Source organism: Carettochelys insculpta, chromosome 5 (genome assembly GCF_033958435.1).
Source record: "Carettochelys insculpta isolate YL-2023 chromosome 5, ASM3395843v1, whole genome shotgun sequence".
Taxonomy (NCBI): domain Eukaryota; kingdom Metazoa; phylum Chordata; order Testudines; family Carettochelyidae; genus Carettochelys; species Carettochelys insculpta.
Genome location: NC_134141.1, coordinates 113782023 through 113805235, shown reverse-complemented (window position 1 = coordinate 113805235; position 23213 = coordinate 113782023). Strand labels below are relative to the sequence as shown.

The 23213-nt window shown below is 46.6% G+C and overlaps 1 protein-coding gene across 1 annotated transcript in view; it reads left to right on the top strand.

The window, feature by feature from the left end:
• Positions 1–6503: 6503 nt before the first annotated feature.
• Positions 6504–23213, top strand: part of MAPK4 (mitogen-activated protein kinase 4) — a 139431-nt gene continuing 122721 nt past the window's right edge. Inside the window, exon 1 of the mRNA XM_074995784.1 lies at positions 6504–6643. The gene's annotated coding sequence lies outside the window, so the exon portion shown is untranslated. The remainder of the gene's footprint in view (positions 6644–23213) is intronic.

Below are 23213 nucleotides of genomic sequence, written 5' to 3'. Positions count from 1 at the left end.
GGAAGGTATATAGGTATTGTTCACTGTCTGAAACAGAAGTAGTGTTGTATCCTTTCTGTAAAAACTTAAGAGCACTGGTTGTCTCTTTAAACTGCACTTTTGCTCATCTCTTTTAATCTCCCCTCCCGATTCCTGTTTCCCTCTCCCTCTCCCTTTTTCTGTCACATGGTTCTTTTCTCTCCCTCTGTACCTATTCCCTTGTTTCTTGAGGCCATTCTGCCTTTGCACATGTCCTTTACCATTGGTTGTTTTTTTCCACTTATCTGCTGGCCATTCTACGTAGTTAACTAGTCATCTTCTCTACCTCCTACCTAGGCAGCATTCTACCCATCCTGAGTACACTCCAGGGCCTAAGATGTATTGGGAAAGGCTTTCACAAGTGACTAGAGAATTTTGTGTCTGTTTTCAGACTCCATGAGTTTTCAGGGTGCTTAGTGTTTTCAGCTGGTTTTACTTCCTGTACATTAGGCCTCTTCTTATGCACAGAAAACAGAAGCACCCCAATTATACCTATAAAATGTACGTATGTGTGTGTGTCCTTGGACATGGGATTCAAGAGGACTGAAGTTAACGTCAAGGTAACAAGCATTGTTTTGATTAACTCCTCCCCCGGTGCCCTCCCCCCGCAAATTCCAGGGTCAAGAGTTTACAGATGGATCGTAATATTTTGATGCTTATTTTTATCATTTTTTCCCTGAGAAAAATGTATCCTGTTGCTTTTTTTGTGAATACTTATTAACTTATTGATTTCTGGAGTTTGTAATCTATGTCTGTGGCAGAGCCATGTTCCAGGAGTCTGTGATTAAACTGGAGGTAACTGCTACTACTTCAAAATCAAAGTCTAGCATAAAGCTTGAGTTGGCCAGAGGGCCTGGATTAACCTCTCACATCTTGGCGATAGTCTGGGGGTATTTTCAGAGATTCTCTTCCTCAAGAGGGTCTTGAGTCCCCAAAGCATTTAAGTACACCTTAAAATCTCCTGTTTAAGTGCTTCACTGAATGAGGCCTAAAAATCTGACAGACAGCTGAAGGGGAAGCTAAATCGAATTATTGTATGAAACCCAGAGGATTTAGATTTGTTACAGACTCAGTAACAGAAGCCTTTCCCATCTCAGATTAATGGGATTCTATGACCCACTGAGGAGTCTTAATAGGAAACTCCACAATATAGTATATTTACACTGTGAAAGAATAATTAAAGGGTACTACGTGTGTCCAACAGTCCAAAAGTGAAAGAAGCATCATTGTTCAATGGTTATTGATCCCTCTCCACCAATTGTACAGCTTTTTAGAGGCTAAAGAGAACTTGTCTAGTTTCCTGCATGGAAAGGAGTGAGGGGAAGAAAGGGGATGTGGCCCCAATAAATTGAAACCCATGGGGAGCTACACAGAAGGAAATTACACAGTAGTATTTAAATTACTTTTTGAGGTTCAGTAATGTGTGATGGCCTACGTTTGCATTTCACTGGGCTGAGACTAAAAAATATTGTCCCCCGCTTGTTCATCGAAGAGCAGGAAGAAGTTATTAAATTGGTGCTTACGCCCCCACACATAATAGCTTTGAAGGCAGGTGAAAAAAAAATCAGAGGTAATATTATGTATTGGGGATATTAAAAATGATGAATAAAAATCCCTAGGACAACTGTTCTGGTGTACACCAAATCACTGGAGTGCACTTCAGGGAATTCTGGTCAAATCTGTAGAATTTTCTGAGTTCTGACTGTGCTGAGTTGCTTACTCCAGCAGTCCCCTCCCTTGCAAGTATCTTCACCTCAGCTTCATTCCATAGTTACCCCTCCTCCACAGCCCATTCCTCTCATCCTCTTCCTCTCGCTTTTTTTTCCATGTAACTAATTCCTTCCTTCCTAAGTAATGCCCCCCATACCAAACACACCTACAAGAACAGTGAAACTAACATACAGTTTGCCTCTGACTCGTTTTGTAGTGTCTGTGTTGTCTTGTATACGTAGGTTCAAAGCTCCCTGGGGCAGGAACTGATTCTGTTTGTGCAGTGCTTAGCATAATGTGGTCCTGGTGCATGACTGGAACTCCTGGGTGCTAGGATAGTTCAGATAATAAATAATGGCTTAAGTAGTGCTGTGGCAGTAGAAAGAGAAAGCATTTTTGGGTCAGGACCCACCTCAGGCTGCTAAGCCTAAAATAGGTTACCTAGTCCTCTTGTGAGCAGAGAACATCACAAGTGTATGTAAGACACCGTCAAAAGGAGCAGAGTGGAACAAACAGGAATTAATACAAAATATTTGGATCAAAGCTGTTTTCCAACCTGGATGTTCTCCTTGGCTTACTGTTTCACTGAACATGAGGACAAGTAGGGTCATGGTGAAGATATCTCTGACTTGTCTGCAGATAGTATGAAGATCTTTTGCTTATCCTGCGCAAAAACTAATCCTTAATATAATTATGTTGACATGGATGGAAGGCTGGTTTGGTGAAGTCTGCTTTGCTGTTCTATCTTTGTTTTTGAGTGATGAGAGGACTTTAGGCTTTTAGTGCATCTTTCACAAGTCAAGGAATGCCTGTCACTTGTCACTGATTGTGTATCAGTTTCTTCTACAAAACCATTTGATTCAAAAAAAATTCTCCTTGGGATAGTCGTGATGGGGTTGCAGAATTAAGATTTTTTAAACTCTTAAATTCCAAAATGATAAAAAATATAACAAAAATGCTCTGAATTGTTTTTATCAGTTTGTTAAGGATTCGAGCCTGATTCTTTTTAAAATTTGAAAGATCTTCCCAGGTATCTCGCTGAATAACAATGGAGAAAAGCAAAATTACAAATAAACGAACAAGGCTCTTTGGAAATAGTGGTGTGTGAAAGGAAGCTGGGTTGCTGACTTGCACTAGCTTGTTAGTTTCTGGGATCAGAGTCTGGAGCCTGCCTGCAGGAGGTGTAAATGGACAGCTGAGTAGTATCTCGATTTGCTCAATAGCTAGCAAAGTGCTTTTTTTAACAAACTGCCACAGGGAGATGAAGCTGTGACTCTCTTCTTGTGCAATGCTGAATCCTCTCTGCTCTGCTGGAGCTGAGGGAGGTGCTTAGTAATCTCATAGGCTCCAGGTTGTTATTACCAGTTACTGCTCTGGAAGTCCTGCAGAAGGGCAGTATTTAGCAGATGTTTACTGCGGTGCACAATGTTCAGAGAGCTGTCCCAGGGGTTCTCACAGCAGCAAGTGTTACACGTGATAGTGTTTGCAGGATCGGGTCCTGATGTTATCAGGCTAAGGAGGCTTCCTTTTGAAGAGCATGGTCAGATGGCAGTAACTCAAAACAACTCTAATTAGCTCACTAATCATTAAACAAGCAGGTATAATTAATGAATATACAGTATTTACAGTACAGTCTGCTGATGGAGCTCAAACTGACAGCTGAGACTGCTGCATATGCAGGCTGTGGCACCTGCAGTAATTAGTGGTATCATTACACACACATACAGCTTCTCTATACTTCATATGGCAAGCTGAGAAGCCCAGTGGGACCTATGGCAAATACTGGAGGGGAGTCCACTAGGGAATCTGCAGCATACAGCATGTCAAGGGCAGGAAGCAGAGTACCAATAGAGCATATTTCAATAACAAGATGGGGAGAGGAGAGGTGATGGCACCATAAGTGACAATTAAATACTATCTAGCCTGAATTGATAATGGCTGGTCTGTGCTGAATATTAATGTACCAGGAATTGTGCCTCTCAAACCAGAACAAACAAGCAGTCAACTAGTAATTTGAAGACTAACAAAATAATTTATTAGGTGATGAGCTTTCATGGGGCAGACCCACTTTCTCAGGTCTAGAGATACGCTATTTCCAGTACAGCACTGATGGTTTATAACAAGTGCTACTTGACTGCTTGTTTGTTTTGGCAGAATGCAGACAAACACGGCTATCTCTCTGTTACTCTCACACCAGAGAAAATCGTATCTCTTGAGAGGTGATTGATTGTTTACACAGAATTTGTGGTGAATGGTGAGAAGGGGGCCAGGTTAATTGATCAAGGCACCTACACTAGTATCATTTCCTAAAGTACATGTCAATAATGGAGGCTATAATGAGCCATTTCCTCCCTCCCTGCACTCCCAACCACAAATGTGTCTCTGTCATCCACTCTTCCTCTTTGTCTTGCTGAGGAGCTGAAAGCAGCAAACAATAGGTAAGTCAGAGACAAAGGGGTTTCCCAAAGTGTTGCCTCAAACCCTACAAATGAACCCTTTGGAAAAATAACCACTCTAACTCAGGCCGTAGACAGGGAACAATTACAGAAGGAGATACTGGTTCTTCTGTAAAGCAGTCCTGTAGCACGTTAAAGACTAACACAATAATTAGGTGATGAGCTTTCGTGGGACAGACCCACTTCATATATGCTCCATACATACATACATCTGAAGTATGTATGAAGTGGGCCTGTCCCACGAAACCTCATCACCTAATAAATTATCATGTTAGTCTTTAATGCGCTACAGGACCGCTTTTTTTGTTTTGTGAAGATGCAGACTAACATGGCTACATCTCTGCTGTTCTTCTGCTTACTTTAGTTTTGTTCCCACTTATTTGCCTGTTCCACAATTTCCTTTTATTTGGATCTTAAATTGGTTTTGTTGTCTCCAGTAGTTGTGCCAACAGTTGTGGGTGATGAGCAGGCCCCAGCCAGGAACCTTCTGCCTAGACCCCATCCTTCCATGCCTACCACAGCCCAAACTCCATTATGGGTTCTAGCCTCTTGCCCCTCAGCGCTGGGCAGTCCCGCAGTCTCAGTTCCTGCCACCCCCTGATCACTGGAGTGCCAGGCGGCTTGAACTCGCCCCGGAGCACCTTTGCCTTTTTAGGAAGGCAATATCTTCCCTTGCCTATATGTTACCTCTCATACCTACAGTATTTTATTGAGAGGCTGAAACTTCACCCTTGTGCCAAGGATCAACACAGGTTTCAGTGGGACTTAGGAGTACAGAGAGGATCCCTGGTATGGGAACAAATTTTATCCCAATTGCATCATGTCAATGCCACTGTTATACTTCACTACAAATCATATATATTGGACCCTATTCTGCCATCAGTTACACCCAGAGGACCCCAGGGATGTGGGCATACACATTTTCCATTGACCACGTCGGGCAGCATTTGGCCCATTGTGTTTGGTATGCATAATTGTAGTACCTTCTTTAATCAGAAGGACTCCAGAGTACTTTACAAGCCATTGTAACTATGGTGTATTGCAGACTAGATTGAACTTGTAAGTTGTCACTGCAGATGCTCAGGTGTTTCCTGTGCCTATTGATAGGAGCTATGTATGTGACTTGGGCCTAGCAGCTGCCAGTCTACAGCCAACTTGCCTAAAGTAGGGTTGGCAAGTTGTGCCTCTGTTTTTAGGACTAGAGAGGTTCAAGTTGTACACCCAGATTTTTACCCTAAACAAGTTCTCAGTCCAGAATTGATTTTTTTCTAACCTGGGCCTAGCAGCTTTGCCATCACTGTTTTGCTACAGTGACTGGTTTCAAGGCTCTTAGGAAAGGAAGCAATTTCAAAAGCCAGTTGAAGACTAAGACCTAATTGGCTCCCATTCCTTAAATAGGCTTTCTCTTAACCATGAGAACCCTTTGTTCAGTCTCCCCACCCCTATGGAAAAATACAAGATTCAAGATGGACTTCAGTAGCAGGGGGCAGGGTCACATATTACCCAAGCTCAAAAACTCTTCATTGCCCTCAAACTCAAATTAAGTGTTTTGTAATCTACATGCCAAATCCAGGATAGCTCAGTGGTTTGAGCGTTGGTCTGCAAAGCTCAGGGTTGTGAGCCCAATCCTTGAGGGGGCCATTTAGAGATCTGGGGCAAATGGAAAAAGTGAGGGTGGGGAGACTGGTGCTTGGTCCTGTCAAGAGGGCAGCAGACTGTACTCCATGACCTCCTGATGTCCCTTCCAGCTCTATGAGGTGTGTATCAAAATGTCTCCTAGCTGAAAGTGCAAGCCACGCCTGGCGCCTTTGCTCTCTAATAGAAAATTAAAATCCAACAACCCCTGAAAACAAAGGCAGCTCCGAGAGAGATATGCTTTAATGTAACAACTGCTTTTCTACCCTGCGCGCCTGGAAGCCAAGGGAGGGGGTCACCCGGGGGTCCAACACGGACGGGCATAAAAACTAAGCTGCAAAACTTAAATTCCAAAAAAACATTAACCAGTGTCTAAATTTGAGCCCCTGCGGCTGTGACTTGTCTGGGCTTTTCCTCTTCCCTGCCCCATGGCCTTCTCGCGCCAGCTGGGGGCGCGGCTGCGGCCAGGCTCCCAGGCGCGGTGTAAAGGAGAGCCGAGACCGGCCCGCGCGCTCCAAGGCGGTGCGGGAGGGGCAGCGCTGAACTTCCCCCACCCGGCCTGGCGCTGCAGCGCGCCGCGCACGAGCCAGCGGCCGGTTCCCCGGGGAGCAGCCGCGGCGCCAGGCTGAGCGAGCGCAGCTGGCCGCCCCGTGACGTCAGGCGGTGGGCGGGCCCCGGGGCGGAGCGCGCCCGGGGCAGATGTGCCGGCTTGCTCGGGCTTGGCTGGCGAAGGAAGCGGAGGAGAAGAAGCCGGGTGAGCCCCGGCCGGGGAGGCGCTGTCCCCGCGGGCGTCGCTGCGGGCAGGGTGCGTTCACCCCCCGGCGGTAAGTGCGTGGGCCGGGGATGCCCTGCACCTGGGAATCTGCACCTTAGTCCTGCTGCTCCGGCTCCCCTGCAGCCCCCTGAGCCCTCCCCTCTCCGGGGGAGTCGCAGAGCGGGGAGCAGCGGCGGGACTGGGGATCCCCCGGGCAGGAGTGGTGATGGGCAGAGAGCTAAGCGGGAGGTTGTGAGTCCCCCGGCTCTTACCCAGGCAGCCCTCAGGGCTCTGGAGTCCCTTCCCTGCCCCAGTGCGATGGGGGGTTATGGGGCTGCCATATTCAGAGCCTCTTCTGTGGGCTCCGTGTCCCCCGGCATTGCACTGGAGAGGCGTCGTCCTGTGACGGGTCCGGCTGCGTGGATGGTGGTCTCTGTGGAGAGGTGGCATTGCCCATAGCCTGGGCAGAAAGCACTCGCTGCCCACTCCTTTTACCTGGAGAGGCTGAAAGGGGACAGATGGGGGTGTCTATGCTGGGGGCACAGTGTGGCACACTAGGGGAGAAGGGCACCCTCATTTTTACAAGCTCCGTTTGCTCCATGCAAATCCTATATGCATTTCTCCTGTCCCCACTCCATTTACAAAGGCTGCTGCTAACCGATGGCGGAAAGGTCCATGGGGCACCTATACCATGACCTGTAGTGGCTAAGAGAGGCGACAGATGGTGTCTTTGAGCATGTTGGCTTGTGGGAAGCATTGACTTGAGAGGTGGATGATGAGTCTTTTGGCAGCACATCCCTCTGTGATAATAGCTCTCGTATTCTGCTTCCAATACGTCTGTGGGCTCTCACCCTCTGAGCTCGATTCATCTCTGGCTTACCTCTGGTAACTGCAGAATTCAGTGGAGTTACTCCTGACTCACAAAGCTGTAAGTGTGCAGGGAATCAGGCTTCATGTGTTTCTTCGCCTACGCTGTGGAGCATGAATATTTTTTTCTGCTTCACTGGCAAATGGCTAAATTGTGTTTGCATGAATGAATGATGACTTTGCGTGTAGCATCACCTCGGATATTTAATTTGAGGGAGTTTAATACTTCACTGGCAATGTGGGAAAGGCACATTTTAGAGTGATAGATGCTGAACTTCTGGAACTGTTATGTGATGTGGTGTAAGTGATCCACCAGCTTGTAGCTGCACACGGTTACTCATTCAGGTCTTAACTGCTCCAGTGAAGGAATCAAACTGTCAGCCTTCTGCACCTGAAAGCTGTTGGATGGCAAGTGCTCTCTGTGCTCCTGAGAATAACCATGCATGGATGGGTGGATTAGCTGGTCTATTAAGATTTATCCCTCTGTCATAAATTGTGGCAGTGATTCTGGACTCTGGAGCAAGATACAATTGATAATCCCTATGCCAATCGGTGTACTTCAACTTAGGTATTGTGTGCCTTGGTTTTTTAAAAGGGAGTTATGGGTTCCTGACTGTCAAAGCGCTCTAATCCTTAGGGTTGAATAGTAACAGAGAGGTTAGCTGTGTTAATCTGTACTCCATCAAAACAAAGCAGCAGAAGTGTAGCACTTTAAAGACTAACCAAATGTTTTATTTGGTGATGAGCTTTCGTGGGACAGACCCACTTCTTCAGATCAGTCTCATTTTCAATACAAACTGACATTTAAGTGTCTTTTCCCATGCAGGACACTTAACATCCCTGACCCCTCACACCTCTCCTTCAGTCCTATGTACTCGATTTGTCACTTTTTTTGGACCTCTGCACTTATAAATGTCAGTCTGTATTGAAAATGAGATTGAGCTGCTAAAGTGGGTCTGTCCCATGAAAGCTCATCACCGAATAAATAATTTTGTTAAGCTTAGTGGTGTTCGATAATACTAGACTTAATGCTTTTACACTTCCTCCTCTTTGCTCGGTCTTTGGGTGTGTAATACTAATGCTTGGATCCTCTTAAATAAATCCTCCTCAGCTACTTACAATGTGCAGCTGATTTTTGCTCTTGCCCTTCGTGAAAGATCCTGGCTGCTTATTAATTAGTCCTAGCGTTTCACACTTTCAGAGCAATATATGAGTGTCAGACAACAAGACCCTGTGACAGGTCAGTTTGATAAATCTCATTTCAGCAGTGTGGGGCGGAGAGGGGGAAGATGAAGATGAAGTGGCTTGTTTGAGGCTATGTAGCAAGTTATTGGCAGGGCTGGGATTAGCCCCCTGAGAAAAAAGCTTTTCAAACTAGAGGGTAGTGGTGAGATGTGGGCGAGGGGCATGAGGACCTGTTGGGAAGTAGCACATGCTCCCGTACTAGCTGCTTTCGGAGGAGCAGGAGGTGGTGGAGAAGGGAGTGTGCCCCACAGACAGAGACAATGCCAGCAACCAGCACACAAATGGAGGCCCCAGGGGGAGAAGGTGGAGAGCAAAGCCACCCCTCTGCAGTGCATGTTACTGGGGTGGACAGAAGGGTTGCAAAGTGAGACCATTTCTCCCCATGGCTTGTTACTGCCTTGTCCATCGCACCCTGCCCTGCCTGAGCCCCCAGGGCTGGGCTGGTGGCATTAGGCGGTGATAACTTCACCATATGTTCTAAGGGCAGATGGCTGTCCAAGCTGCTAGCCCAAGCCTTGCCCTCTTCCTCTGCACATGGAGTTGGCCTGTGCCCTGCATCACCTCACTGCAGCCCACATGGAGTTAACCAAGTCACTGTCCCTAGCCCTGGCTCACCCACACTCAGGGCTGCGGTCCAGTGATCCCTCTAACTTTTTCCACCATGGGCAGAATACACATTGTTGTGTGCACCAAGGTGTGTGCAGATTCATGCCACCAGTCAGAACATGTGCTGCCAGCAGTGGGCAGCGGCAGGCCCTCTGCAGATCAGTTGGGTGGCACCTGACTCTCGCCTGGCCGGCCCCCTACGCACTCAGCTTAGAGCAGGGATGCCCAATCTATGGGTCGCGATTAGATTTTCTAAGGGTCGCTGGCTGGGCTCTTAAGAAGCCATTTGCAGCCACCTGACTCCTCCTTGGCTCCCAGTCCCTGCCCGGTGGTGCTGAAATGGAACACCATTTAATTGGTTTAACAGCCAGCAGGAGGGATCCTGCCATGAAAGCAATTAAACTGAGTCCCATTTAAGCCTGCAGGGCAGGGAACTGCCCTGCTGCAGGTGGGGGAAAGGAGTAGGAAGGCTGGGGGGATCCGGGCCGAGAAGGAGGTGGCCCAATGAAGGAGCAGCGGAGTCTGTAGCGGCAGCTTGGAACTCTCCTGTGAGGTATGTGGTGGGATTGGGTGGCTAAGATAGGTTTAAGCCTACGGACTGTGGGGGGCAGAGGGGGCTGAGAGTCGATCAGGGCTCCACACCTCAGCTGGCTGTCACTGTGCTGCTGCGGGGTTCCCTGTTCCCCAGTCAGGGATCCTTCGGCTGGTGCCTCAGCTGACTTCAGGACATGGGGCTGCAGGGGTTCTCCCCAACCCTGGCTGGGGATCCCACGGCTGGCACTGCCACCCAGGGCTCAGCACCCCAGCTGGCTCCCAGCTGCAGGGCTGCCAGGGTCCCTGCCCTGGTTTTTGGGAAATTGTATGTGGGATGGGAAGCCTTGGCTGGGGATCCCGCAGGTGGGGCTGCCTGTCCCACGTAAGTTTTCCAAAACTCCAGCAACCCAGATGAGAGGGGTTTAAGCTGGGGGGGGGGGCATTTTGGTGCTCGGGGGGCGGAGAAGTGAGTTTTTCCCTGAGGAGAACCTCCTCTGCCCCATCCAGTTTTGAATTGCCTTGGGTCACGACGACTTCCTGAATTGTCAGAATGGGTCCCCATCTCAAAAAGGTTGGGAACTGCTGGCTTAGCGGGAGCGTTGCTCTCGTCCAAGTGCTTTGTCGGTACTCATCTGTACTCTGCCTCTGCCCACATGTGGTTGGTGTTGTTGGTCCCTCAACTCCCCGTCGCCCTCGGCATGCACCTTCCACTGAATCCCACTAGGAGTATGCAGCATGCCCTGGAGAAAGCTGTGGAGAGCAAGTGGGACACATTCCCGCTTCTGCCAGAAAAGTTAGGATGCTCGGGACAGAGCTTTTAAAAAAGGGACTGTCCTGGTCAAAATGGGATGTATGGTGACCCTAGGTCGGGATGGACAAGATACGGTCTGCAGGCTGCATCTGGCCCATCAAGCCACCGGAGCCATCTCGTGGACCGTGTCAGGCACAGAGCAGCCAGCCACTGCTTTTAACCACCTTCCAGCTCCCTGTAGCAATCTGCTCTGGATGCCAGGAGGGAGGGAGAGGCTTTGCGTACTGCTGCCGCCCCTGTGCAAAATGTCTCAGCCCTCATTGGCTGTTTTAAGATTTCCAGCCAATAGGCGCTCGGAGATTTTTGCCTCCTTCAGCATCTTGACTGGAGAGTCACTTTGCACAGGGAGGAGTTTACAGTGTTCTGAAGCTGCAGGAGGCGGAGAGCCTGTCTCAGGCCCTGCCTGGCAGCTGGCCAGAGCCGCCCAGGTAAGTCTACTGTCAGATCCTGCCGCTGGCGCCTCAGTCCTTCCTTTCTCCCAGCCGATATAACACTAACCCTCTGCCTTTCCTCCTGCACCCACACCCGCTCCCAGACCCTGCACCCCACGCCCCTGCCACAGGTCATAACTGCCTCCTTCACCCAAACTCCCTCCCAGACCCTCATGTCCCCGCCTGCACCCCAGTTGCTTACTCCAAGCACTCTTCTGTGCGCACACTCTGTCCCAGACCCTTCACCTCTCTATTTATGTCTTGGAGCAGTGTGGCCCTTGACCACTTCCCAAATTCTTGGAGTGGCCCCCTGTAATACTATGAGGAGTTCTGGGTGCAGCTGAGAGAACTAGTCCTGGGGAAATTGCTTAAAACCAGCCCAGTTACAACCCAGCCTGGTGACTCCTTCTCAATAAGGCAAACCAAGCCAGCCATGAAAGTACCTCTGCCAGCCCCACTGGCCAGCTGGAAGCTATATAAGCAAACCCACAGATTCTCCAGCTGCTCTTAATACCCAAGCCAGTAAGCTTCCTTACTCAGGTGGATGTTTATGGTAACCTATTTTACCAAATCCACAGATTCTTCAGGGCCCCGAAGGGTCTAACCACATTCCCAGGTCAATATATACTTAACCAAAACAGCATGTTGGACCAATCCTTTAGAATTTAAAATTTAAAGGTTTATTAATAAAGAGAGCAAGAATAGGGTGAGAGAGAAAAATTGCTGAAGTGGTACATTACATATATCAATTAAAACTGTTGATGCAGGCCAGCGATGGTACAAGCTGTTGTTCTTGAGAGTCACTGAAAATATGTCCTTCTGAGGGATGGGCCCCCAGTCCACAGAGGCGTAGTTCGTGAGGACTGAAGAACAAGATGGTTACTGCCAGAGACAAGAGTTGCCACATGGAGGATAAAACCCTTTCTTCTTTACATAGGCAGTGGAGCACGAGCTGATCAGGTTGTGTGTTTTTGTGTGGCATTCTGCCATTGGCTGCTGTGTTACCCAGCACATCCCAGTCCATTTCCATTAAAAAGCTGGAATCCACACCTAGGTCTCTGTTCTTTTGTTCAGCCCAGTCAGCTTCCATTGTGAATCCTTAGCTCTAAACATCTCTAATGCAGGTATAAAGCCAATATCTGTAATTTTACATACAAAGATGGTATAGATAGACAAGTAACATAAACAGATTCAGGGCATTACCATCTTTCGTTAGACATCTCGCGTGGCCCACTGGCACAATATTTGGTGCAAACGTAACATGAGCACAGAAATGGTTTTTATATTTAATATAAAAATCCAGTAACATCATACCCCATTAAAAAGTATTGCTGTCCCCCCACCCGCACCCGAGGCAGTAGGGGCCTGAGCAAGGAACCTGCGCAGTAGTGAGGCGGAAGCAGCAGGAGGTAGTGAGCAGAGTCAGCAGGCGCGCCCTGGGAGGCATCACAGCCTGCACTGGGGAACCGGGTGTGCTGCAGACTGAACACAGCCTACATGAAGATTATAAAGGAAAAGAATAAGAATGCAGAAAGGCAAGATACTGATAGGTCCAGGCCTATAAGAACTAGTACAGGTGTTTGAAGAGTAACGCCCTGGAGTCTCAGTAGAAGTGAGTCTCTCAATAGCATTCGCATAAGGGAAGTAGCAGTGACCATAAGTCACAAGATGATCATAAAACTTTGTGTTGTCTTAGTGGAAAATGCTGGAACTCAGCGTACACCTCTGATTGGTAACCTCAACCCCATTTTAGCATATCTTAGGGATAAACATCAGCACATGCCTAACCTCAGGTTTCTATGGTAAGTAACTGAGGCATATGCTAATGAGCTTAACTAATGCACTAGCCTAAGGGATTAAGGTACCTCAATGTTAATAGGTTGAGGAAGTTAAAATACGGTGTATAGAGAGTCACTCATGAATATGCAGTATGGACATCAAGATCAATAAAACCCTGGGCCATGGGTTGGACTTTTGGAGTTCTCTATCTGCGTGCTGGAAGCAGACTACAATCTGTCTCACTCTTCCCCAAGGATAAAGTGAGCATACATCTGTAATGGTGCTGGATGTAATCTACAGGATTGTATTACTTCACCTCACTTGTTTGGGTTGTTTCTTACAGCACTAATCACAGTCAGAATACAAATTCTGCAACTTCAGACGGTTATTCCGGAGCGTGTCGTTATCACTGCTGCACGCATTGGGTATTCCAGCTGAACAGTAATTCTGATAATACTGAGCCGAATCTTGGGAAAGGAACCTATCACATTTTGGAGTGTTAATTTGGAGTTCTGAGTCTTTTAAGTGGCCAATGTAATCAATGCCTAATCAACAGATCGGCTTACACAGGACAGCGAGTGCAAGAGAGTCGGAGAAGCAGGGAGAGCAGAGCAGAGAGCTTGGAGGTAGTGGCGCACTGGGGGAGACAGTAGAGGGGAAAAGTGGGGGATTGTGTACAGGGGGATGAATCACTGAAGGAGGGGAGGTGCAGTAAAAAATGAGAACCTGTCCTAGAACTTCTGATATCAAGATCCATGTTTGGTTGACTAGCCTTGGCGTTTTTCCACTGTATTTGAGTAGAGTTCTGAGGTCTGTACAGTACGTGTACGCTTTGTGTAGTGAGACAAACGTCTTTCTGGAGCTTGTGGGATGAACTTTATGAGCAGAGATAAGTAAATCAGCGTGACTTCAGCTCCAAGGGAGTTCAGCCATCCTTTCCTCCCTAGCACTCACTCTGAGTTTCTGCATTGAACAAATCTGGAAACTAAGGCAAAACTCAGCCTAAAAAAAGTGATATGTTTTCTGTGGATTTTGCATGGAGACTACCAAGCTTTGCATGGTTTCTTCCCTGAAAGCATACCTGAAATCCGGGCTGTTTTTTAACGTGGCTGAGGGTTGTGCACAAGTTACAGAGACCCCCGTAAGCATGGCTTGACTGTTTGGATTTGTAATAAACCCAGGTGAACTTTTTCTGGCTTCAGGTTTTGGACAGTTTTCATTATAAACCTTTGTCTGTCTGTAACTAAACACCCACAGATGCAATTCACAGTGATAATGCAAAGTTCTAAGCCAGAAGGGCCCATTGTTAGGGTGGCTAAACACTGGAATAAATTGCCTACAGAGGTTATGGAATCTATCACTGGAGATATTTAAGAACAGGTTGGTTAGACGTCTACTGGGGATGGTATAAATGGTGCTTGGTCCTGCCATGAGGGCAGGGGACTGGACTCAATGACCTCTCGAGGTGTGTTACAGTTCTAATGTTCTTGGTTCTGTGACTGTGAACCTCTAGTCTGTGGCCTGGGTTATACTGGCGATTAGAACTCTTCAAAGTACTTCCTAGAGCAGATCACATAGAAAACATCCAATCTTCATTAAACAATTGCCAGTGATCAAGAACTCGCCACACACCTTGGTAAATTGTTCTAATGGTTCCTGACTCTCCATTAAAAATGATCACCTTATTTGCAGTCTGAATTCATCTAGCTTTAGCTTCCAGCCTTTGGACTGTGTCACAGCTGTTTTGTTTGCTTGAAGATCCCATTACTAGATACTTACTTGTTCCCCATGTCGATACTTAGATAGTGAAGGGCTGACTTGATTACTGTCTTTCTCATTCAGCAAGGAAGGATTCTACTGGAATCATTAGTTGTTAGTAAGCATCAATTTCACCTGCCACCAAGTAACTGACCCCAAAAAAAAAATCCATGGACAATAGTAGGTGAGCACAGCCTCCTACTTACCTAGTGCCTGCAGAAATCTGATATCCTTGTCCCTCAGCAGTGGCGGGAGCCCCCTGTAGCCCAGCTGTCATGGCCCCACTCACTCATTCCATCTGCCAGGATTACGGGGCGGCTATCTGCTGCTTCCAGGCCAGAGCTGTTCAGCAACTAAGCCTGCTGACAGGGTGGTGGTAGAGTGGGTAACCGCCCCTGGTCCCAGAAATTCAAAAGAGCCCATGATTCCTGGCCAATACTCCTGTGCTAGCAGCAACTTCCAGAGACCCGAGAGTTTTAAATTGCTCCAAGCCTTGAAAATCATGGCTGGAGCCCCAGGTGGCAGGCTAAGGGCTATCTGGGGTGGAGAGGGGGCACAGTGTGCTTGGCTGGGAGCATAGAACTGGGCCCATGTCAACATGCCAGGGGCCCGGCAGTTCTGTTGGCCCCCCTGTTAGTGGCAGAGTGGCTTCCCCCACAGTCAGGGACTGATCATCCTTATGGTTCTAGCAGGCACATTTCTGACCATGTGGATCATGTGGCTGGGATAGAAGCAATTAGTGGCAATCAAGTATCAAAGGGCAACAGTGGCTGCCAAGCAGTATGGGAGCTGCAGATCGGAATGATTAACACAACAGTGCTCTGGAATCAAAGCTCAGGAAGAGCCTGAATGTAGTTATGTTTGTGGTGTGGTCCCAACTGCACTAGTGTAGGAAGGGAAACTGGAAAGAGAGACAAGGACATTTCATGCTGCAAAGTGGGAAGACCAGATAACTTTGGAAAGGTAAATAGTATTGCTGATTATATGAACAGTAAGTCCCATCTGACAATAAAAGTCAGTGAAGCAGTGGTAACCCCAGGCTTTGATAGAAGCCGGTTTTGGAACAATGAGAGAAGGAAGAAGCTGCAGATTGCCCAAGCAATCTGGTACATGTATTGTGCTGTGAGGCAATTCCAATGAATGCCCTCCACAGGCTTGGAGTGTTTTATTAGCTCTTCACAAGTACTCGCAGGCAACATACACTTGCCCAGAACGTGATTAGCTGGAAGAAAAATACCACAAGAACTTTTCGCTCACCATCAAGCTACAATAATGGATCTTTTGAATAGTCAGAAGTTCTTTTTAGTAATTGATTAAACCCTAGGGTGTTCCAGACAGCCAGCAATTCATGTCTTTACGTTGCTCTATAGTGGGGGAAAATGAATCAATGAATACTATTCTGTTGAAATCTGCTGTTTCTCAGTGAAAGGCAGAGATCATTTCAATTTGGATTCAAGATGCATTGGAGGAATGCAGCCAAATGTGCGAATGCCATGTATCGGTCAACAGGGATGCCACAGTATGTATGCCACACTTCATAAAGGACTTGAAAGAAATGTATGGGTCTGCACCTGCTGCTGTACATTGCATGTGTTGCTTTTCTATCACAGGTAGCCATTCTTCATCCAATCAAACCTGACGCATTCCTGAACATCAACAAGTTTGTGTATACTTCTAGCAGTATTTAAATGTGCCAACAGGCAAAGCCTCTTTAAATGTGTCTTTTAAAGTCTCTGTGAGCAGCAAAATGTGTGTGCCCTCTTGTGTTGTGCCATCATGATGATTTTCCTGACTCAAGGCAACAAAATTCGTTCATGTGCTTTGGGGCAGTCTGTTGGATGGCCTCGTTAAAGAAGAGTTAGCTTTCACCTCCAAGCGGGCAATCATAGTTCACCTCAAAGAAGGCAACGAAGCCAGTTGTTCCTATGGAATCTCCTGTTTTAATCATGTCACATTTATCTTCTAATGACACGAACGTGACCTCTCAAAGGTGCAGGTAGAAACTATGACCCGAGCAACAATCCCATCCCAGTTCTGCTAACCCTCAGTGCCGAAGAGCTAGATACATCTGACTGCGGCAGAGGCTAGGTCAGAGGATATGTGCAAGAGCCACAGATGGGGATGGAATAAGCTTCTCTGCCTAAGGGACTGCGGTGGTGTTGGTGTGGTGTGGTGTGGCTGGGTATAGTTTGGGGCGTTTTTCATTAAGACAGTCACTGCTTCATTGCGTGTGAAGTGGCAGCATCTGTGACAATGCAACGTCAATCAGCACTTTCCAGCTGTTCCTTGGATTCCTCGCCCACCTCAACACCTCACCCTTTTCTAATTTCTGGTTTATTTTAAGGATTTTTTTGGGGGGGAGAGTACAGTACAGTTTCAAGGATGATGTGAAACTGCATGTTCACCGGAGGAAAGAGCCTGATGAAACTGTCACTGTTCTGTGTTGAGTCCTCCAAATTGCTGCTCATTCGCCATTCGTTTCTAGTTAGAAATTGGAGCTCTCCGTTTTTCCACGTGACAATGACAAAAGTCGACTGTTCCAAGAACTCTGTGGGTGTTCCAGGATTCAAGCAACCATGCGGAAACAAGAGGGGGCGCTCAGCAGCCGCCAGCCTTAGCTGGCCACCAATCAGCTGTTTTGTGATTGCCAGGAAGCACTCAGGTGAGGATAGAGAGGAGCCCACAGTAGGTAGGATGGGCAGGGCCCTTGGAGAAGATGCAGAGATTGGAGCGAAGCAGCCTGGGGTCAGAGCCAGGGTGGAGCACTCACTATGGCTGTGGCCACACTTGGCCAAAATTTCAAAATGGCCATGCTGATGGCCAAATCAGAGGGTACTAATAAGGTGCTGAAATGAATATTCAGCACCTCATTAGCATGCTGCCAGCCACAGCACTTGGAAAGTGCTGCATTTTGCTCGCGCATGGCTTGGCTACCCAGGGCTCCTTTTCGAAAGGACCCTGCAGACTTCGAAATCCCTTTATTCCTATCTGCAGGGCCCTTTCAAAAAGGACCCCCGTGTAGCCGAGCCACATGTGAGTGAAACGTGATACTTTCGAAGTGCCGTGGCTGGCAGCATGCTAACGAGGTGCTGAATATTCATTTAACACCTCATTAATAGCCTCCAATTTGGCCATTAGCATGGCCATTTTGAATTTTTGGCCAAGTGTGGCCACAGCCTGGGAGAAATAAAAGTCTGTACTTGTGGTTGCAGGTGAAGGTCAGTTATGTTCTAGGGGATGAGCTGACCCAATAACTGTCATCCCATGGATCTTTTCAGTACCATCTCCAGAGAGTCCTATTGGGTCATCTAGCAAAGTTGTTCCCTACCGTCTGTATTCTACAGTGCTTTTCCCAGTGTAGCTTTAAAGGACTCCTTTCCTGGGCAGATGGCTATGTGCACTATTCCTGATATAGACTCTCTGCCATATTCCTTCATATTGTTCCTGACTGTGTCTGTTTTGGACCAATTAAAAGGCTTCCTCTTCACCTGCTTTCTTCCTGGTGCTTATGCTCTTCGGCATGTCTTATGTCTATTGCTTAATCCATGCTATTTTTATGGTTTGAATGGCTGTGATAGTATCTGGGCAGAGTTCTGTGTCTTTTCAGGCACTGCTGAGCCAAGAGGGGTTAGATCTAGCCCTAGTTTATGCTGGTTGCTGCTGCTGCTGCTGCTGCTGCTGGCCATATGTAAGGCCTGGAGATGGAAAGCCCACCCACGAGAGACAGTGGAGGGGCCCACACAGCTGGGAAAGGCGGGATGGGCAGTAATGGGAAAGGGCACAGATCCAGTGTATTCCCACAGTTCATAGAGTTATTACTGCGTTCCAGACACACACTAAAGCTTCCAGTCCCTCAAAAATGCTTTGTGAGATCAAGGATCAACTCCACCTGTCCACCCTGGTGTAACTCCAGTAGAGCCATCATTGTGCCTGGTACTTCTCGGACCTGTTCCTGTTGTGAGAATTTACAACCTAGATTACATTTGAGTCCTTTCAGCATACATGAGTTTTGGGTTTGGACACCCATAACTAGTGTCATGTCTTTTTTTTTTTCCCCCCATCTAAATTCTCCAGTTCTAGGGTTTTGTAGGAGATGTCCAGAGCAGTTTCTCTGTGCATGGTTTGTTTTGTGTTGTTTTACCCAAGTATTTTGCTAGCTTCGCCCTTCCAGGACTGGTACTAAACTGGGCTGTGGGTGGTTTGTGGGTTTTTTTGTTTGTTTTTTGGTGGGAAAGAGATGACTGTATTGGCAGTGGGTTTGTTGGCCCTAGGAAGGCACAGCAGGAGATTTGCTTTGATTTTTCTTGTGGGCAGCTTAATTGTTGCAGTATGGTGTAGGCAGGTACCTGAAAGTCTGAATTATTTTTACTGGAGACTTAAAAAATGCCCAAACAATGACAAAAATGATAAAGGCGTGAGTGGGGTTGGATGGACTAGCACTTTTTTTTTCTGTTGCTAAATGTCAGTTGTGATAGTTTTCACCATCCACACAGCAACAAGTGACAAAATATATCCATTGGTAAGAACTGAAATTTACAAGTAGGCAAAGTAGATTTGATGTAAGGCTATTTGCTTTGTATATTTTGGATATGATAACAGCGTTTCTTAATGGTTTTAAGACTCACTTTTTGAATCTCAGTTAAATACATAGTCTAATTTCCACCCCCACCTTCCCATAAAATTGAAGGGAATTTTAAAAACCCATAATTTTGCTCAGCTATGAACATTTTAACGGATAATTGGAGAAAAAGTTTTAAAATAACCATTAATATTATTCTTGGAAACTATAACAAGTTTGAATTTTCCAAGCCTAGGTATGAGGTGCCTGGGGATTGGTGCCTGAGTAGCCACAATCAAGAAACATTCTCTGCCTTTGAATCTCTCTGGTTTTGTAATAGCTTTGACATATTAGGCCAAGTCCACATACAGATATGGTTCAATTTGCCTCACTCCATCACTCCTCTTCTTGTTCTTGCTGTCTGACTATATTCTCAATGCAGTGAAACAGCGTCATCCAACGCAGGGTGATTATTTTAAAAAAATTGATACACCATCACATGTGGGTCGCTATTGTCTTTATTGTAATATTTCCTATGGCTAGAATGGCAAGTATTGCCACTAGCTCTGTAAGTCAACTGCTACTGCATAAGGCATATGCAGCTGTGTGACTGCCTGGGAGATATTATGATTTTGTTTCTCATGCACTGTACAGGACCTTCATGTATGATTTTTCTGCCTGCTGAGGGCTGATTTGTAGACAGAGGGGCTGTGTGTGTTGAAAACACTTCTGTTAGTTCTAGCTTTTATTTATTTTGTTTTTAGTCATAAATCATTCTGTCTTGAGAGTATGTGAATTGCTCTGTTTAATGCTGCATGTGGCCAGTGCCCAGGTTTTACTCTCCTCCACTGAAGTGAATATGGTGCAAACACATGATGTAGTTGCAGCCAGCCCTTAGAGAATGCACTCGGAAGTGCCTACCTCGAATTCAAGTTAGGTGAAAGTAGCTTGAATAAATAGAAATGTTAAAAATCAGCTTTTCTGTAGGTCCATCCTAATACTATGCGGCCCTCCTCCCCGGAGTATCTGAGTGACTGACCCTTTGGCTGGATAGATCTTCTACTAGTGAATGTTTTGACAATATATTATGTCCTGTACTTACCTTTTGTGGGCCACTATATTTGCTCCTGTCTGTCCACTGCTACCTGCATTTCTCTGAATGTCTCCCACTGCAGTTAAAAACCCACAGCTGGCTGGCTCCAGCTCATGGGACTGGGCCAAGGGTCTCTTTTAAATTGTGACATAGAAGCTTGCCCTTAAACTGGGTCCCAGAGTTCACGGTGCACTAAAAGCTGGAACACCTATATCCCCGTTAAACAGCCACTTAACCAGCTGCATAAGCCTGAGTCAGCTGGCACAAGCCAATCATGGGTGTCTAACTGCGGCACAGACCTACCTTTCAAGTCTTCACACCATGTATCATGCTTCCCTTGTTGTTGGCACTTGACATTACCTATAAGAGTAGATCAGATCCTGAAAGCTATTTAGGTTCCTAATTCCTGTTTTGTAGGTACCTAAATTATTGAGGATCTGGGCCAATGTCCTTAAAATCAGTAGCTGTAGAGGTAGGTAAACTAGTTCTAACCCCTCCTGTCCCCACTTCCCCCCACCCGCAGACATTGCTCAGTTTTAGCTAGAGTCCAGTTTTAGGACCAACCCTTTTTTTGAGGATCCAAAATCCTCAGGTATCTCTCCCACGTCCATCTAATTTTTCAGATCTCTCTGTGCTACTCAGGATTCCAGCAGGCTAGATAACCAGAAATAACAGGGGTCTCATGACTCGGAGGCCTGGCCTACACTAGGCAGTTAGGTTGAACTTAGCTGATTTCTGTCGATTTTTCTAAGCAGTCACTCTACACTACAGAGTCCATTCTGCTGACTTTAAGGGCTGCTAAGCTCAACTTTGGTACTCCAGCTTTTGACAAGGAGTAGCACCAAAATTGACCTTTCATGGTTGATATTTCAGTAGGCCAGACAGAACTGTGAAATTCTACGTTCTTGGTCTCCTGAAGGTGTGCCATGGTGCCCCCATGTGACCACTCTGGCCACCACTTTCACCTCTGCTGCTCTCCAGGTGTACAGGAAATGACCCTGGAAAGTTTGAATTTCATTTCCAGTTTAGCCAGAAGAGGAAGCACACTTCAGCAGCACATCTGGCCATGAATTCCCAGGGTTGCAGATGAGCTCCAATATGGAATGTGCAAGAAATCTGCAGACTTATTGCTGTGTGGGGGAATGAAACTGTGCTGGCAGAGCTTTGAAGCAGCAAAAGAAATACAGACCTCTATGCCAAGATCTTACATACATTTATTGTTCAAACTAACTAGCCACTCTCAACTGGCCAAATGTGGGTAGTGGCTAGCGTGTTGGACATCATGACCTAGGATGGAAATTGAAGTCACAGTCAAATGTTCTTCCTCTCTGGTCAGACAAAAGGAAACTGCATAATGAGTATGTCAACCGACCTCAAATTATTCAGTTTGCTTAGCGTACTGAAGTGCCCTTTACTGTTAGGCAGAGATCTCCCAGTGTGCATTCCTATTCAAAGATGTGTTTATGCAGAGGAACCTTTATGCTTAGAGAGAAGATTTAAATCACTATACCATACAACCACTTTGCCTTGTTTAGTGTATAAAAATAAATCACATATGGAGTCAGAGGGGCTGACTATAGAAGAGTGTAAATCTTATGCACATGGCCAAAGGCTGTGTGTAACAAAAAAAAAAAAAAAAATGCAACTGTGATCTCATTTTAAGACTTAAAAAAAATTAAAATGGAAGGAAAAAATTGTGACTTTGTCAGAGTAGGGAGCTAGGATTTTGGAATTATGATTATGGATTACTCTCATGGTGCAGGCAACTTACGTAAGTCAAAACTTCCAAACTTGTGCGCCCAATTGAAGAACTGACATTTATATTTAGACACCTAGTTAAAAATGTGCCAACTTTCAGAGAGCCTGAAACACTTTCCGCTAACCTTTGCAATTCAGAGTACTTCTGTTTAGGAATCTGTAGTGTGCCAACTTTGGCCTTAACCTCAGTTTGTCTCAATCCTTCTTTAAAATGAGCGTGCTATTTGCCTACTGCACTGGGCTGTTGTGAGGATCAGGTAATGTTGGTATCCCAACATTGAGATGGGATATCCCTTTGAGATCCCTGGATGGAAAGTGTTAAAGATGTACTAGTCACTGTGTGTGTGTTTGCCTGATTAAGAACATGTTTCACCTTGTGCAAAGGCCTGTGCTCCATTTAAGTCCTCCAAGTGGGGTTAGGTGGAATTTAAGTAGGGCACAGATGGGCAGGATGCTTGAGCAAAGGAGTGTATCGAGTTTTCAGCCTGTGGGTTGAGAGCTAAAATTGGAGCACCAGAACATTTAAAAAGGTTGCATCCTACAGGGAGTCTAGGCTTACCTCCCTGCTGTGGGCTGTGCAACCTCTGGGGCCCTAGCGTTGCTCCGGTTTGTGCTAGCAGGCATGACAACAGGAGCCACGGTAAGACAAATGGGACTGCAGTGCCACTCACTCACATGAACCAGGTCACAACTCCACTCTCACAAATTTGTCCAAGAAAGGGGAGGGGCCAAGTCTGAGCATTGCTGCAACCTCAAAAATTGAAACACCCAGAACCAAACGTAGACAGTCCTGCGGCACAAGAGCTGCAGGAATCATTACTGTGCGTGAGCACTGGCCAAGACCCAAATCCTCAGGGTAGGATGTAACTGAAACCACCCCAGGGCTTTTACCCCCAGACCATGTAGTGAGTCGCAACAGGCAATAAACATTTACAAATGTGTCCTAAGGCCAAAATGGTTGAGAAACACTGGTATAAATAGTTCTTTTGAACGGGATCTGCTTGGTTTCAGGAAGGCACTGAGGACCTCCTGGAAATAGCCAAGCTGGGAATTTAATTACTTTGAGTGCTTGTTACTATAGCTGGTATAGAAAGTGAAGAACCCCAATAATTCTTCTAGCTCTGTGTGGGACCAGTCTTAAAAGGCTGGATTTTTCCAGCATGCTGAAAGTAGTACTGGGACATGAGACATGCCGTAGCA